This window comes from Symphalangus syndactylus, chromosome 6, assembly GCF_028878055.3.
Source record: "Symphalangus syndactylus isolate Jambi chromosome 6, NHGRI_mSymSyn1-v2.1_pri, whole genome shotgun sequence".
Lineage (NCBI taxonomy): Eukaryota > Metazoa > Chordata > Mammalia > Primates > Hylobatidae > Symphalangus > Symphalangus syndactylus.
The window spans coordinates 97688535-97705874 of NC_072428.2; the positions used below are offsets into that span (position 1 = coordinate 97688535).

The 17340-nt window shown below is 39.4% G+C and overlaps 1 protein-coding gene across 8 annotated transcripts in view; it reads right to left on the reverse strand.

Annotated features, from left to right (window-relative positions):
- COG5 (component of oligomeric golgi complex 5) overlaps positions 1 to 17340 on the reverse strand; it is a 373684-nt gene that overhangs the window by 340714 nt on the left and 15630 nt on the right. The window lies entirely within an intron of this gene.

Sequence of the window (17340 nt, forward strand, 5' to 3'; positions counted from 1 at the left end):
ACATCGTAAGAAGAAATTAAGCTCTTACTCTAAGATTGTGATCCAGAATTCCCTAATCCTACCCAACAAAGGGTATGCTCTCAAAACATGCAATCTTTATTTCTACTGTTTTTATTTTTAGCAACCATACTTAATCTGTCACCAAGTCTTACCAACTATCCTACTGCATAAAACAAGAGTTGTTATTTTACCTCTATTCCTACAAGCATCATCCTAATCCAAATCTTTATCACCATTACCTTAACATAGTGGTTTCTTGGCTAGCTTTCAAGTCTCTCATTGAAATCCACCCAGCCAGATTTATCTTCTTAAAAATGCAGTTTTTGGGCTGGGTGCAGTGGCTCACGCCTGTAATCCCATCATTTTGGGAGGCCAAGGTGGGCAGATCACCTGAGGTTGGGAGTTCGAGACCAGCCTGACCAACATGGAGAAACCCCACTTCTACTAAAAATACAAAATTAGCCGGGTGTGGTGGCATATGCCTGTAATCCCAACTACTTGGGAGGCTGAGGCAGAAGAATCGCTTGAACCTGGGAGGCAGAGGTTGCGATGAGCTGAGATCATGATATTGTACTCCAGCCTGGGCAACAAGAGTGAAACTCCGTCTCAAAAAAAAAAAAAAAAAAAAAAAAAAAAAAAAAAAAAACCCCGTTTTCAGCACTCCAACCCCCTTTTTAGTAAACTTTAATGGCTCTTTACTTACAGATTATGTTGAATCTTCTGGGAATAGCACTTAATAAAATCCTTAGTTAATAAGTCTAACCTATTATAAGTTGATCTGTAAGGCATCAATTCTCACCATTTCCCAATATAGCTGCCTCCCTTTCAATTTCCTTTCCCTCCCTGTTTTTTTTATTTTAGACTTTTACTATTAAATATAACACAAACATGGAAAACCACACTCAGAGATACACAGCTAAATGAACTTAGAAGCAACACATAGATCAGAGACAGGACCATGTGAGCCACCACAGAAGCCCTCATGTACTCCCTTCCCAATGCCATTACCCTTCATGCCAACCAAGAGAAACCACTACTCTTTTACATTAATCACTTCCTTACTTTTTTTTTATTACTGAAGTATAAATACCTAAGAGCTATGGTTTAATTTTTCCTGTTTTTAATCTGTTCTCTCACCTTCTCTTTTTTTCATTGCAATTTGTTGAATATATTGGATCATCTGTCCTAAAGTTTCCCACAGACTGGGTTTTGTTGACTGTATTCCCTTGATGTAGTTTAACAAGCTCCTCTATCTTCTATATTACCTGTAAATTAGTAGTTGGATGTGGGCAGCTTCATCAGATTCAAGTTTAGTATTTTTGGCAAGATTAAACATTAGAGGATGGTGTATTTTAAGAGATGTATGATTTTCTCTCTTTTTGTGTTGAGTATCAGCCACTGATATTCAATGTCAAAATCCATTGAAACATAAGTGACTGCAAAATAGTAATAATCCAATTCTGTCGTTTTGTCTTTAGTTATAAGCATATGAAATTTCACTATAAACTTTACCTCATTGACTATTTGCTTACCTAGGAGTGTTGTTCATACAGAAAACTAAAAATAAATACTTAATCTTTCCCTTATTAGTTTTCAAAATGAAGGAATAATTTCCTAATATTCACCAATAATGAAAAATTAGTCAGTGGTTCTAGGGTTTTGCTTTTTTTTTTTTTTTTTGATATCATTATGAAATGTATTTAAACATAATAAGGGATGCCCAACCCATCATGGCTCTTATCCTTATTGATGCTCAAAGTGTTCCATTTTGGCCAGCAGGAGCCTCTGAGAGTGATTAACTGTACCACTTTGCCTGAGACTGAGAAGTTTCCCAAGTTTCAGGACTTTAAGTAGTAAAACTAAAATAGCTGGTCACCCAAAGCCCCTTCAAGTCAGATCCTGAGTTCCTTTGTCACGAACCGAGCAGTTGTTGGCAGCCTCCTTGGTATCTGGTATAAAAATGTTCCAGGATCATTTTATACATTTCATGCCCCAGAACTGGAATCAAAGATTTCTCAAAGAAGCCCTGGTTTCTTTTAGTAGAAAACAGCATTACTTTTTTTTTTTTTTTTTTTTTTGAGACAGTTTCACACTTGTCGCCCAGGCTAGAGTACAATGGCACCAACTTGGCTTACTGCAACCTCCCCCTCCAGGGTTCAAGCAATTTTCCTGCCTCAGCCTCCTGAGTAGCTGGATTACAGGCACCCGCCACCATGCCTCACTAATTTTTGCATTTTTAGTAGAGATGGGGTTTTACCATGTTGGCCAGGCTGATCTCGAACTCCTGATCTCAAGTGATCCACCTGCCTTGGCCTCCCAAAGTGCTGGGATTATAGGAATGGGCCACTGTGCCGGAAGACAGCATTTCAAGGCCACATTCACGGAACTAGGTTTGTTCATTTCTGGGACTTTTCCACAGACATAGCTAGGAAATGTCAGCATTAAAATATCACATAAATATTCATTTGATTTATGCCACAATACACATAAAACATTCTCAGATTAACATACATATACATATGTACAAATATATATATACACACAAATATAAGGTATATACTATTTTTAAATAACATTAAAGTATCTCAAGTTCATACTGATATTTCTAATTAAAAATCAGAAGTACAGGATTTAGCCTTCTTACATCTATATAAATATAAATAGTATATAATTTCTTCTACATTAAGATTCCTAGCTCTCAAGAATACAGAAGATAATGAAATTAGAATAATGTATAATTATTCATTTGCTTTGCTGCACAATACACAGAAAATACCTGATCAACAAGACCAACACTACAGTCAAAAGTATGATGGCAGAAAATAGTTTTTAAAATTTTTTGCATATGATCTTCCCACTGTTTTTTACAGCTGAATTATATTTCTTTGCCAAAACATATAGTCATTACATACTATTCTTTATAACCTTTATTTAATCCTAGTTCTCATGCTTAACACTAGTCTCACGGTGATTTTTTTCTAGTCAGTCTTTGCTGTTCTGCAGCCTCCACTGGTGATACCCAAGGAAACAGGGTCTGGAGTGGACCCGCAGCAAACTCCAGCAGACCTGCAGCAGAGGGGCCTGACTGTTAGAAGAAAAACTGACAAACTGAAAGCAATAGCATCAACATCAACAAAAAGGATGACCATGCAAAAACTCCATCCAAAGGTCACCAACAGCAAAGACCAAAAGGTAGATAAATCCACGAAGATGAGGAAAAACCAGTGCAAAAAGGCTGAAAATTCCAAAAACCAGAACGCCTCTTCTCCTCCAAAGGATCACAACGCATTACCAGCAAGGGAACAAAAGTGGATGGAGAATGAGTTTGACAAACTGACAGAAGGAGACTTCAGAAGGAGGGTAATAATAAACCCCTCGCCAAAGGAGCATGTTCTAACCCAATGCAAGGAAGCTAAGAACCTTGAAAAAAAGGTTAGAGGAATTGCTAACTAGAATAACCAGTTTAGAGAAGAACATAAATGACCTGATTGAGCTGAAAAACACAGCAGGAGAACTTCGTGAAGCATACACAAGTATCAACAGCCGAATAGATCAAGCAGAAGAAAGGATATCAGAGACTGACAATCAACTTAATGAAATAAAGCGTGAAGAAAAGATCAGAGAAAAAAGAATGAAAAAGAACAAACAAAGCCTCCAAGAAATATGGGACTATGTGAAAAGACCAAACCTACATTTGATTGCTGTACCTAGAAGTGACGGGGAGAATGGAACCAAGTTGCAAAACACACTTCAAGATATTATCCAGGAGAACTTCCCCAACCTAGCAAGACAGGCCAACATTCAAATTCAGGAAACACAGAGAACACCACTAAGATACTCCTCAAGAAGAACAACCCCAAAACACATAATCATCAGATTTGCCAAGGTTGAAATGAAGGAAAAAATGTTAAGGGCAGCCCGAGAGAAAGGTCAGGTTACCCACAAAGGGAAGCCCATCAGACTAACAGCAGATCTCTCTGTAGAAACCCTACAAGCCAGAAGAGAGTAGGAGCCAATACTTAACATTCTTAAAGAAAAGAATTTTCAATGCAGAATTTCATACCCAGCCAAACTAAGCATCATAAGCAAAGTAGAAATAAAATTCTTTACAGACAAGCAGATGCTGAGAGATTTTATCACCACCAGGCTTGCCTTACAAGAGCTCCTGAAGGAAGCACTAAATATCAAAAGGAAAAACCGGTACCAGCCACTGCAAAAACAAACCAAAAGTTAAAGACCATCAACACTATGAAGAATCTGCATCAACTGATGAGCAAAGTAACAAGCTAGCATCATAATGACAGGATAAAATTTACACATAACAATATTAATCTTAAATCTAAATGGGTTAAATGCTCCAATTAAAAGGCACAGACTGGCAAATTGGATAAAGAGTTAAGACCCATTCATGTGATGAATTCAGGAGACCCATCTCATGTGTAAAGACACACACAGGCTCAAAATAAAGGGATGGATGAATATTTACCAAGCAAATGGAAAGCAAAAAAAAAGTGGGGGTTGCAATCCTAGTCTCTGTTTAGACTTTAAACCAACAAAGATCAAAAAACACAAAGAAGCGCATTACATGATGGTAAAGGGATCAATGAGAGAGCTAACTATCCTAAATATATATGCACCCAATACAGGACCACCCAGATTCATAACCAAGTTCTTAGAGACCTACAAAGAGATTTAGACTCCCAGACAGTAACACCCCAATGTCAATATTAGATCAATGAGACAGAAAATTAACAAGGATATTCAGGACTTGAACTCAGCTCTGGACCAAGCAGACCTAACAGACATCTACAGAACTCTCCACCCCAAATCAACAGAACATACATTCTTCTCAGTACCACACAGCACTTATTCTAAAATTGACCACATAATTGGAAGTAAAACATCCCTCAGCAAATGTAAAAGGAAATCATAACAAACAGTCTCTCAGACCACAGTGCAACCAAACTAAAATTCAGGATTAAGAAATTCACTCAAAACCGCACAACTATATGGAAACTGAACAACCTGATCCTGAATGACTACTGGGCAAATAACAAAATTAAGGCAGAAATAAATAAGTTCTTTGAAACCAATGAGAACAAAGACACAACATACCAGAATCTCTGGGACACAGCTAACGCAGTGTTTAGAGGGAAATTTATAGCACTAAATGCCCACAGGAGAAAGTGGGAAAGATCTAAAATCGACACCCTAACATCACAATTAAAGAACTAGAGAAGCAAGAGCAAACAAATTCAAAATCTAGCAGAAGACAAGAAATGACTAAGATCAGAGCAGAACTGAACAAGATAGAGACATGAAAAACCCTTCCAAAAAAAAAAAATCAGTGAATCCAGGAGCTAGTTTTTTGAAAAGACTAACAAAATAGACCACTAGCCAGACTAATACAGAAGAAAAGAGAAGAATCAAATAGACACAATCAAAAATGATAAAGGGGGTATCACCACTGATCCCACAGAAATACAAACTACCATCAGAGAATACTATAAACACCTCTATGCAAATAAACTAGAAAATCTAGAAGAAATGGATGCATTCCCGGACATATACACCCTCCCAAGACTAAACCAGATAGAAGTTGAATCCCTGAATAGACCAATAACAAGTTCTGAAATTGAGGCACTAATAGCCTACTAACCAAAAAAAGCCCAGGACCAGATAGATCAACAGCTGAATTCTACCAGAGGTGTTAAAAAGAGGAGCTGGTACCATTCCTTCTAAAACTATTCCAAACGATAGAAAAAGAGAGACTCCTCCCTAACTCATTTTATGAGGTCAGCATCACCCTGATACCAAAATCTGGCAGAGACACAACAAAAAAATTTCAGGCCAATATCCCTGATGAACATCAATATGAGAATCCTCAATAAAATACTGGCAAACTGAATCCAGCAGCACATTAAAAAGCTTATCCACCACAATCAACTCGGCTTAATCCCTGGGATGCAAGGCTGGTTCAACATATGCAAATCAATAAACATAATCCATCACATAAACAGAACCAATGACAAAAACCACATGATTATCTCAATAGATGCAGAAAAGGCCTTCAACAAAATTCAACAGCCCTTCATGCTAAAAAACACTCAATAAACTAGGTATTATTGATGGAACATATCTCAAAATAATGAGAGCTATTTATGACAAACCCATAGCCAATAGCATACTGAATGGGCAAAAGCTGGAAGCATTCCCTTTGAAAACCAGCACAAGTCAAGGATGCCCTTTCTCACCACTCCTATTCAACATATTATTGGAAGTTCTGGCCAGGGCAATGAGGCAAGAGAAAGAAATAAAGTATATTCAAATAGGAAGAGAGGAAATCAAATTATCTGTTTGCAGATGACATGATTGTATATATAGAAAACTCCATCGTCTCAGCTCAAAAACTCCTTAAGCTGATAAGCAACTTCAGTGAAGTCTCAGTATACAAAATCAATGTGCAAAAATCACAAGCATTCCTATACACCAATAACAGAGAGCCAAATCATGAGCAATCTCCCACTCGCAATTGCTACAAAGAGAATAAAATACCTAGGAATACAACTTACAAGAGATGTGAAGGACCTCTTCAAGGAGAACTACAAACCACTGCTCAAGAAAATAAGACAGGACACGAACAAATGGAAAAACATTCCATGCTCATGGATAGGAAGAATCAGTATCGTGAAAATGGCCATACTGCCCAAAGTAATTTATATATTCAATACTATTCCCATCAAGCTACCATTGACATTCTTCACAGAATTAGAAAAAACTACTTTAAATTTCGTATGGAACCAAAAAAGAGCCCATATAGCCAAGGCAATCCTAAGCAAAACAACAAAGCTAGAGGCATCACACTGCCTGACTTCAAACTATACAGCAAGGCTACAGTAACCAAAACAGCATGGTACTGGTACCAAAACAGATACATAGACCAATGGAACAGAAATACAGACCAATGGAACAGGCCTCAGAAATAACACCACATATCTACAACCAACTGATCTTCAATAAACCAGACAAAAACAACCATTAATAAATGGTGCTGGGAAAACTGGCTAGCTGTATGCAGAAAACTGAAACTGGACCCCTTCCTTATACACCTTACACTGTTGGTGGGAGTGTAAATTAGTTTAGCCTTTGTGAGGCTATTTCTCAAGAATCTAGAACTAGAAATACCATTTGACCAGCAATCCCATTACTGGGTATATACCCAAAGGATTATAAATCATTCTATACCCAAAGGATTATAAATCATTCAACTATAAAGACACATGCACACGTATGTTTACTGTAGCACTGTTCACAATGGCAAAGACTTGGAACCAACCCAGATGTCCATCAACGTTAGACTGGATAAAGAAAATGTGGCACATATAAACCACAGAATACTATCCAGCCATAAAAAAGAATGAGCTCATGCCCTTTGCAGGAACAAGGATGAAGCTGGAAACCATCATTTTCAGCAAACTAATACAGGAAGAGAAAACCAAACACTGCATATTCTCACTCATCAGTAGGAGTTGAACAATGAGAATACATGGACACAGGGAGGGGAACATCACACACTGGGGCCTGTCAGGGGGTGGGGCCAAGGGAGAGAGATAGCATTAGGAGAAATATCTAATGTAGACAATGGGTTGATGGATGCAGTAAACCACCATGGCACATGTATACGTATGTAACAAACCTGCACGTTCTGCAAATGTATCCCAGAACTTAAAAGTATAATAAAAAAAAAGAAAGAAAGAAAGAAAAAAAAGAGCAAAGGATTACTTGAATAGACATGTCTCCAAGGAAGATAGATAAATGGCCAAAAGGCACCACAGAAGATGCTCAATATCATTAGCCATCAGGAAAATGCAAATCAAAATGACAATGAGCTACTACTTCATACCCAATAATGATACGGGAGACAGAAATTATTTAGGCAGATAATAAGGGCAACAGAGTCCTTGGCAGAATTTCCCTTTTAACAAAAGGCAGCTCCCAAATAATTTCTTTTCTAACAAAGAGCAGCCTGAAAAATTGAGCTGCAGACATAGATAAGCAAGCTGGAAACTGAACAGGTGAATGCCAGCAGCTGTGTCAATAGAAAAGGGCTACCTGGAAGCCAGGTATGTTCAACATGGAGGGTCCATCTTTGCTTTTCTTTGTCACCACATGTACAGTAAAGAAGCAGGCAACACGGCACCAGCCAGCCAGAGAACCCATCTGCATAATAAAAGATTAGGGCGGGGTGGCCAGCTTTTTCACATGCTATGCAAGTGGCACACCTAGCCCTAACTAGTTTTTTGCACCTTAGGCAAATAGCACACCTGGTTTGACCAATCTTTCATGCCCTATGTAAATCAGACACTGCCTCCTCAAGCTCATCTATAAAACTCACTGCATTTCACCATAAAAGCGGCAACCCACTTCTCCAGGACCCCTCTCTCTGCAGCAGAGACAGCTCTTCTCTTTCTTTCACCTTAAACTTCCACTCTGACATCACTATTTGTGTGACTGCGTCCCAGTTTTGTGTGGCTGTAAGACAACAAATCTCGGGTATTTACTCAAGACAACCATGCCACTTCAATAAGATGGCAATATTTAAAAAAAAGTACAGAAATTAGAATCTTCATACATTGTTGGTAACAATGGAAAACAGTCCAGTTGCCTTGGAAATAGTTTGGCATTCCTCAAAATGTTAAACATAGAGTTAGCATATGACCTAGCATAATATGCTCTCAGGTATATACCCAAGAATTGAAAAAAAAAAAAAAAAGCACACATAAATATTATTTATGCAACATTTGTTCTTAGCAGTCTATTCAGAATAGTTAAAAAGTAGAAACAACCTAAATATTCATCAACTAATGAAAGGATAAACAAATTGAGTGGATAAACAAAATGTGATATATTCATAAAATGATATATTATTTGACCATAAAAAGTAAAGAAGTCCTAAGTCCTCATTAAACATCATCAACTGGTTCTTTTGACTTTAAGTGAAAATAATGGACCAGGTAGCTCACTCCTGTAATCCCAGCACTTTGGAGGCTGAGGAAGATGGATCACTTGAGTCCAGAAGTTTGAGACCAGCCTGGGCAACATAGTGAGAGACACTGTCTAAAAAAAATTAAAATTAAAAAAAAAAATTAGCTAGGCATGGTGGTGCATGCCTGTTGTCTCAGCTACTCAAGAGGCTGCACTCCAGCCTGGATGACAGAGCAAGACCCTGTCTCAAAAAACAACAATAACAAAGCAACGTATAATAAAACCCAGTTTTTTCCTCCTCAGTGTTACAATGAAATGACGTGTTATTCAAGGACCTGCTGCATGTTCCTTTACCTAAAGTTGCAGTTTCCAAGAACCTATCAATGACATTAAGTAAGAACTTACTGTACTGACATATGCTACAATATGGATGAACCTTCAAAACATTACATTAAGAAGCCAAATACTACATAATGAATGATCCATTTCCATAAAATGTCCTAATAGGGAAATCCAAAAAGGAAGACTGCAAATTAGTGCAGATTAATTGAGAGCTTGGCGTAGGGAAGTGGATAGAGGGAGTAACTGCTAATGGGCATAGAGTTTCTTTTTTGGGTAATGAAAATATTCTGGCATTAGATAATATTATAGTATAATTAGATATTATATTCACAAGATGCAATCTTGTGAATATAGTAAAAACCCCTAAACTGTTCATGTTAAAGTGATTATTTTATGGTACATAACTTATAACTCAATTTTTAATAATGAGTGTGACTTCTAACAATGATGGAATAGGGTCAGACTTACCTTTCCATTTTAAACAACTAGAAAATTGAACAAAATACACGAAATAATTTTAGGACAACAGGAATGAATAATTGGACAATAATTGGATAACAGAAAAAACAGGTCTGTGATCGTTGAGAGAAACAACAAAATGAGCTTAACAATTGTCTCAGATTACCACTGGGAGACAATTTTCATGCCACAGCAAAGGAAAGGGAAGGGAAACAGCATGACAGACTCTGTGAAGTTGGGAAGCAGAGATTACACTTCAAGAAAGCCAAAAAAGCTAGTGTTTGTGGGCAGAGAATTGGAGAAAAAGAAGCTGCAAAAAGAGAGGTTGTGGAGATAGCAGAAAAATAGCTTCCAGTCTTCTGAGTACCAATCTGTGCATGTGTGAGAGGAAGCACAGAAAAAGAAACACTGAAACAACAGCAGAAAGACCTAATAGTAAACAGGGCTAAACTAGCCCTAGGCTAAAGGCTGTTCTGGACCTGTACTAACAAAGATTTAAAACTAAATCTCAAAAACATTAATAGTGGCTCATGCCTGTAATCCCAGCATTTTGGGAGGCCAAGTAGGAGTATCACTTGAGGCCAGGAGTTTGAGACCAGCCTAGGCAACATGGTGAGACTCCCATCTCTACAATAAATTAAAAAAAAAAATTAGCTGGGCATGGTAGTGTGTGCCTTTAGTCCCAGCTACTTGGGAGGCTGGGGCAGGAGGATTGCTTGAGCCCAGCACTTGGAGGTTACAGTGAGTCAAGACTGCCCCACAATACTCCAGCCCAAGTGACAGGGCGAGGCCCTGTCTCAAAAAACAAATAAATAAATAAAAATAAAAATTAAATTAAAAAAAGATCAAACTGATTCCAAGTAACTTAAGCGTGAACCAGAAAAAAGTCCAACATTATTTAAAAGAAATTTTAAATAATCTAGGAATCCTAAACATAAAATACACATTTCTAATATCCAATAAAAAATTATCAGGTATGTAAAGAAGCAAAACACATAAAACCCAAAACAAGAAACAAGAAGAAAAGTAATCAACAAAAACAAACCTAGAAATAATAAAGAATTAAATGTTAAAATATATTTCACAGGCCAGGCGCAGTGGCTCATGCCTATAACCCAGCACTTTGGGAGGCTGAGGCAGGCGGATCACCTGAGGTCAAGAGTTCAAGACCAGCCTGGCCAACATGGTAAAACCCCATCTCTACTCAAAATACAAAAATTAGCCAGGTGTTGTGGCATGTGCCTGTAATCCCAGCTACCCAGGAGGCTTAGGCAGGAGAATCACTTGAACCCGGGAGGCGGAGGTTGCAGTGAGCCAAGATCGTGCCACTGCACCCCAGCCTGGGCGACAGAGCGGGACTCTGTCTCGAAAAAAAAAAAAAAAATTATAAGCATGTATACGTTCAAGAAGGTAAATGAAAACATAAGTGTCAGCCGGACACAGTGGCTCATACTTGTAATTCCAGCACTTTGGGAGGCCAACACAGGTGGAATGCTTGACCTCAGGAGTTCGAGACCAGCCTGAGCAGCGTGACAGAACCCGGTCTCTACAGAAAATACAAAAATTGGCTGGGTGTGGTGGTGCGTGCCTATAGTCTCAGCTGCTCAGGAGGCTGAGGTGGGAGGATAGCTTGGGCCTGGGAGGCGGAGATTGCAGTGGGTTGAGATGGTGCCACTGCACTCCAGCCTGGGCAACAGAGTGAGACCGTGTCTCAAAAAAATATATATATATCTATATATTTATGTGTGTGTGTGTGTGTGTGTATGTATATAAATGAAATTGAAATATAAATGTCATAACAGAAAGAGAAGATATAAAAAGACACAAATATAAACTAGAGATGAAAACTATAGGCCAGGCATGGTGGCTCACACCTGTAATCCCAACACTTTGGGAGGCTGAGGCGGGCGGATCACGAGGTCAGGAGTTCAAGACCAGCCTGGCCAATATGTTGAAACCCCGTCTCTACTAAAAATACAAAAATTAGCTGGGCGTGGTGGCAGGCGCCTGTACTCCCAGCTACTCAGGAGATTGAGGCAGAAGAATCACTTGAACCCAGGAGGCGGGGTTGCAGTGAGCCGAGATCATGCCACTGCACTCCAGCCTGGGCAACAGAGTGAGACTCCATCTCAAAAAAAAAAAAAAACAAGAAAAAAAACTATAAAAACACACAGGATGGGATTAACAGCAGATTAGATACTTAATTAAAAAGATTAGTAAATTTACAAGCAATTCCAGGTAGATTATAGATTTAAACATATGAGGCAAAACAACACATGTTTTTGAAGGCAATATATAATATCTTCATAACTTCAGGGTAGAGAAAGTTATCTTGTGAGAATTTTTCACAAAAGAGAACCATAAAAGAAAAATGGGATAAATTTAACTTCTCTCCAACAACACACAAGAGCAAGAAGGAGAAAAAAATGGGTAGGCAGAGGAATATCTGAAACGCACGTAACAAGTGACTTACAAGAGGTTCAATCTCCTTAGTAATTAGTTCCTAGAAAAACAAAACCACAACGAGATACCACCACACACCTAAAATATTAGCAAAAACTAACAAGTCTGACAACACTAAGTGTTGGCAAGGATACAAACTAAAAGGAACTCTCATATACTGATAGCATATGTGGTATAACCATTTGGTAAAATAGTTTGGCATTATCTAATAAAGTTGAAAATCAGAACTCCTATAACCCAGAAATCTCATTCCCAGGATATAACTTACACAAAGGGGTATTAGCATGAGCCAACATATATTTGTAAAAAAGTTTTCACAGCCATATTATTCATAATGGTCCCAATCTGGAAACAATCCAAAGTCCATAAGCAGAATATTCATATAATGACATATTCTACAGCAATAAAAATGAAACAAAACAACAAACAAGGCCAGGCATGGTGGCTCATGCCTGTAATCCCAGCACTGTGGGAGGCCGAGGCAAGTGGATCACTTGAGGTCAGGAGTTCGAGACCAGCTTGGCCAACATGGTGAACTCTGTCTCTACTAAAAACACAACAACAAAAAAATAGCCGAATGTGGTGGCGAGTGCTATAATCCCAGCTACTTGGGAAGCTAAGGCAGGAGAATCCTTGAACCTGGGAGGCGGAGGCTGCAGTGAGCCAAGATCGCTCCACCGCACTCCAGCTTAGGCAACAGAGCACAACTCTGTCTCAAAAAAAAAAAAAAAAAAGAAAAAGCAATACAGATGAATCTGAAAAAGAATAATACTTTCCAAAAAACAGGGTATTGAAGCATAATTTTTAGTTACAAAAATCAATGTGATATGTTTATGAGTGACATTAGTAAGATGGCAGAGGAAGACTTTCCAGGACTCCAGCTTGCAGACACATTAATTTGAACCACTATCCATACACAAAAACAACTTCACAAAAGAAACCAGGTAAGACATTACAGCACCTCAGTATAGCACAGAAATAAAAAGAGGCACATTGAAGAGAGTAGGAAAGACAGTGTCACATTACCTGCGTTCCCCAACACCAGCCAGCTAGCAAGGAGACAGATGCTCGTTGAGTAGAGAAAAGAGAAGGAATTGAGCACTGGACTTTGCCTCAGCCCCAACACTAGGCCTGCCCCATTAAAATCGTGTTGGGCAGGCTGCCCCCGCCCGACTCCAGGCCAGTACTTTCAGACTACACCTCCTGGCCCACTCCACTACCAGGCTGGTCCCAGTGACCCCAGGCCCCAGATCAGCCCTCAGCTTCAGGCTAATCCCAACTCAGGCTCCAGGCCCAACCCAGCACCAGGCAACCTTGCATAACCCAAGATGTTAGGCTAGCCCTAGTGCCAGGTTAGCACACAGACTTCCAGCACCAGGCCAGCCCCTGAAGCCTCATGCTCTAGACCAGACCACGTGGCCCCAAACACCAGGTCTGCCCCAGCATCAGGTTGGCACCTGTGGCCTCAGACACCAGGCCAGCACACAAGGACACAGGCTCCAAGCCTGCCCTACGGGTCCACTTTCCAAGTCACCCCCTGTGGCCCCACACTCCAACAGACACAAAGTCCAGGCTCCTCTGGCAGACCCAGGGTCCAGGTCCATCCCAGCAGAACCTGGCCTCCTCTGGCAAACCCAGGGTCCAGGCTCATCACAGCAGAACCCAGTGCTAGGCCAGCCCACAAGACCAGAAGACTCACATCTGCCTCACTGGCCCAGTCTCCAGGCAAGCCTTTGCAGACCCAGCCTCCAGGACAGCACTCACTCACCCAGCCTCTAGGAAGACCCTCATGGCTCTAGGCACAAAGCAAGCACCCACAGACCGCAGCCTTCAGTGAACCCAGAGTCCAGGCTTACTTCAGCAGACCAAGGTTCCAGGACCACCCTTGCAAACCCAAGCTCCAGGCTAACCCTGGTAAACCCAGGACCAGGCCTGACTCACAGGCTCCAGGCCCACCCCCATGGTCCCAGGTGCCAGTGAAAGCCAGGCATTGTGGACTCAGGCTCCAGACCCATCCCCAAGGTCCCAGGTGCCAGCAACTGCTTGGCTCCTGCAGATTCAAGCTCAAGGCCGGTCCAAGTGCCAGGTCAGCTCCCAAGGGACCAGGCTTCAGACCAGCTCTTGTGGACTAGGCCCCTAACAGACAACATGTCCACTCCACAAGGGGCCAGCTTGGCACTGTGAACCCTGGATCTAAGTCTGCTCCAGCAAACTCATGACCCACATTTGCCCCAGTAAATATAGTCTGCAGACCAAACCTCATGGACCCAAGCACCAGACCTGCGCACCTGCTAACCTAGGTACCACAACAGCCTGCCTGAAGACACCAGCAGTAAGCCTGCCCACAGACCACACCAGAAAGCCTGCCTAGGATCTCTGGTCAGGCTAACTGGTGAAGAACTTTCCCAGCCAAAGCCAGTCTGCAAAGAGTGGAGTAAGTTCCTACTTCTTCAAATGTGCAGGCACCAATACAAGGCAACAAGAATCACAATCAGGGAAACATAATACCACAAAAGGAACAAACATTAAAGAAACTGAGGTTTATGAGCTGCCTGACAAATAATTCAAAATAATCATCATTTAAAAACTCCATGAACTACAAGAGAATACAACTAGACAAGTACACAAAATCAGGAGAACTAAACAAACAAAATGAGAAGTTCAACAAAGAAACAGAAACCATAAAAATGAACCAAACTGAAATTCTGGAGCTAAAGAACACAATGACTGAACTAAAAAAATTCCAAAGAGAGCTTCAACAGTAGACTCAATCACATAAAAGAATCAGTGTGCTTGAAAAGGGGTTATTTGAAATGATCCAGTCAGAGGAACAAAAAGAAAAAAGAAAAAGAGTAAAGAAAGCCTTTGAGAATTATGGGATGCCATCAAGCAAACCAATTTATATATTATGGGTGTCCCAGAAGGAGCAGAGAGAGAAGAAAGTTTATTTTAAAAAATAGTAACAAAAATTCCCCAAATCTGTGGAAAGTAAAAAATACCCAGGTATAGGAAACTCAATGATCTCCAATCAGGTTCAATGTAAACAAGACTACCCCAAGATATATTACAATCAAATTGTCAAAAATCAAAAACAGAGAGGATCTTGAAAGCAGCAAGAGAAAAGAAGCATATCACATACAAAGGAATCCCAAGATGGCTATGAACAGATTTCTCAGTAGAAATCTTGTAAGCCAGGAGAGACAGGGATGATCTATTCAAAGTGCTGAAAGAAAATAGGCTAGGTGCAGTGGCTCACACTTGTAATCCTAGCACATGGGGAGGCCAAGGCAGGCAGATCACCCAAGGTCAGGAGTTCGAGACCAGCCTGGCCAACAAGGCGAAACGCCATCTCTACTAAAAATACAAAAATTAGCCAGGCGTGGTGGTGGGCACCTGTAATCCCAGCTACTTGGGAGGCTGAGGCAGGAGAATGGCTTGAACCTGGGAGGCGGAGGTTTGCAGTGAGCAGAGATTAGGCTACTGCACTCCACCCTGGGCAAGAGAGTGAGACTCCATCTCAAAAAAAAGAAAAAAAGAAAAAAACCAACAAATCAATACTAAAACAAGAGACCTTAACTACACTCTAAACCAAATAAACCGAACAGACAAATACAGAACATTCCGTCCAACAGCAGCAGAATACACATTCTTCTCAAATGCACATGGAACTTTTTTCAGGATAGATGTTAGACCAGAAAATAAGGCCTAACAAACTTAAGAAGACTGAGATCGTATCAAATATCTTTTCCAACCACAATGCTATTAAACTAGAAATCAATGAAGGATGGATTTCGAAAAATTCACCAAAAAAATTCTCAAAAAAAAAAAAAAAAACATGCTTATGAACAACCAATGGATCAAAAAAGAAATTAAAAGAGAAATTTTAAAATGTCTTGAGACAAATGACACAACATACCAAAAGTTATGGGATGCAGCAAGAGCAGTTCTAAGAAGAAAGTTTACAGCAATAAATGTCTACATCAAAAAAGATTTTAAATAAATAACCTAATATTAAACCTCGAGAACTAGAAAAAGAACAAACAAAGCCCAAAGTTAGTAGAAGGAAGAAAATAATAAAGATCAGGTCAGAAATAAATTAAATATAGACTAGGAAAACAATAAAGATTAATAAAACCAAGAGTTGTGTTTTGGGTTTTGGTTTTTTTTTTTTTTTTTTTTTTTTGAGACAAGGTCTCGCTCTGTTGCCCAGGCTCCAGTACAATGGTGCAATCTCGGCTCACTACAACTTCCACCTCCCAGGCTCAAGCAATTCTTCTGCCTCAGCCTCCCAAGTATCCGGGACTACAGGCGTGTCACCATGCCTTGCTATAAGAGTTGGTGTTTTGAATAGATAAATAAAATCAGTAAAACTTTAGCTAGACTAAGAAAAAAAAGAAGTCTCAAAACCAGAAATGAAAAAAAGAAAACATTACAACTGATATTACAAAAATATAAAGAATTATAAGAAACTACTATGAACAATTATATGCCAACAAACTGGATAACTTAGAAGAAACTGATACATTTCTAGACATACACAACTTACCAAAATTGAATCGTAAAGAAACAAAATCTTAACAGATCAATAGTGAGTACAGAGATTAAATCAGTAATAAAAAGTCTCCTAACAAAGAAAAGCCCAGGACTTGACGGCTTTACTGTTGAATTCTACCAAACATTTAAAGAAAAACTAATACCAATCCTTCTAAAACTCTCCCCAAAAAATCAAAGATGGAAAAATATTTCCAAACTCATTTTATTAGGCCAATATTACCCTTCTGTCAATGACAAAGACATTACAGGAAAAGAAAATTACAGGTCAATATTCCCGATCAACACAGATGCAAAATCTTCAACAAAATACTAGCCAATCGAATTCAGTAGTACATTAGAAGAATCATTCACCATGATCAAGTGAGATTTATCTTTGGGGTGCAGGGATGGTTCAACATGTGCAAATCAATAAATGATATACCACATTAACAGAATGAAAGACAAAAACCGTATGATCATTTTGATAGATGCAGAAAAGGCATTTGGTAAAATTCAACAACACATCATGTTAAAAACTCAAAAAAATTGCTATAGAAG